The sequence below is a fragment of the Petromyzon marinus genome, chromosome 57 (assembly GCF_048934315.1).
Source record: "Petromyzon marinus isolate PM22_M1 ecotype Great Lakes invasive population chromosome 57, UKy_Petmar_22M1.pri1.0, whole genome shotgun sequence".
In the NCBI taxonomy this organism is placed as follows: Eukaryota; Metazoa; Chordata; class Hyperoartia; order Petromyzontiformes; family Petromyzontidae; genus Petromyzon; species Petromyzon marinus.
In genome coordinates this window covers 5,273,971-5,275,137 of record NC_133723.1, presented here as the reverse complement: position 1 = coordinate 5,275,137, position 1,167 = coordinate 5,273,971, and the positions used below count along the sequence as shown (strand labels likewise).

Sequence of the window (1,167 nt, the reverse complement as noted above, 5' to 3'; positions counted from 1 at the left end):
CAATTGTGTTTCACTTTCAACTAATGTTTGCTCTCGCATGGTTACAGTTTCTTCAATTATTTGATCAGAATCTGTCTGTTTCACTTCAACTATTTGCACGTTATCATCTTCACAAATTGGTTTTTCAATGTCAATGATCTGTGCTATAGCCTCATGTTCAGTAGCCTGATCTGGTGTTTTACTGATCTGTTCCAAATCAGCTTCTGTGATACCTGTAGCCACAGGTGCTACCTCAACGTCTGGCAAGACATCTTTGCATGGAGCAGTTGTTGAGACATTTTCCGACTCCAATTGCATTTCACTTTCAAGGGCAGCTTCTTCTCTTGTGGTTACAGTCGCATCACTCACTTCTTCAGAAAGGTCATCCTTTGAGTCAATAATTGGCATGATGTCATCGTCACAAAACGGTTGTTCAGGTTCAGTGATTTCCCCAATCGCTTCGTGTTCAAAATCTCCATCTTGTGTATCAATGACCTCTGCTCTTTCATCATATGTGCTTGGTTTAATCACTTCTTCTATCTCGTCGTCTTGTAAGACACCTTCATATGGAGCAGTTGTTGAAACACCTTCAGGGAACAATAGCGATTCACTTTCAAGTACTGTTTCCTCTGACACAGTAAACATTTCTTCAATGACCTCTTGCGAATCTCCATCCTTTGCTTCACGGATTTCTGCTGTTTCATCTTCAGAAATTGGCTGTTCAATTGTAGTTATTTTATCAGTAGCTTCATGTTCAGGAGCTTTTGACGGCGTTTCAATTATCTTTTCCAGGTCAGCTTCTTTGGTTGACCACGCAACTTCTATTTTCTCAAGGTCTCCTGAGACATCTTCATATGCAGAAGCTGTTGACACATCTTCAGACACCAATTGTGTTTCACTTTCAACTAATGTTTGCTCTCGCATGGTCACAGTTTCTTCAATTATTTGATCAGAATCTGTCTGTTTCACTTCAACTATTTGCACGTTATCATCTTCACAAATTGGTTTTTCAATGTCAATGATCTGTGCTATAGCCTCATGTTCAGTAGCCTGATCTGGTGTTTTACTGATCTGTTCCAAATCAGCTTCTGTGATACCTGTAGCCACAGGTGCTACCTCAACGTCTGGCAAGGCATCTTTGTATGGAGCAGTTGTTGAGGCATTTTCCGACTCCAATTGCATTTCACT

The 1,167-nt window shown here is 40.5% G+C and overlaps 1 protein-coding gene across 1 annotated transcript in view; it reads right to left on the bottom strand.

Annotated features, from left to right (window-relative positions):
- Nucleotides 1-1,167, bottom strand: part of DUT (deoxyuridine triphosphatase) — a 272,920-nt gene that overhangs the window by 117,517 nt on the left and 154,236 nt on the right. The gene's annotated exons all lie outside the window — the stretch shown is intronic.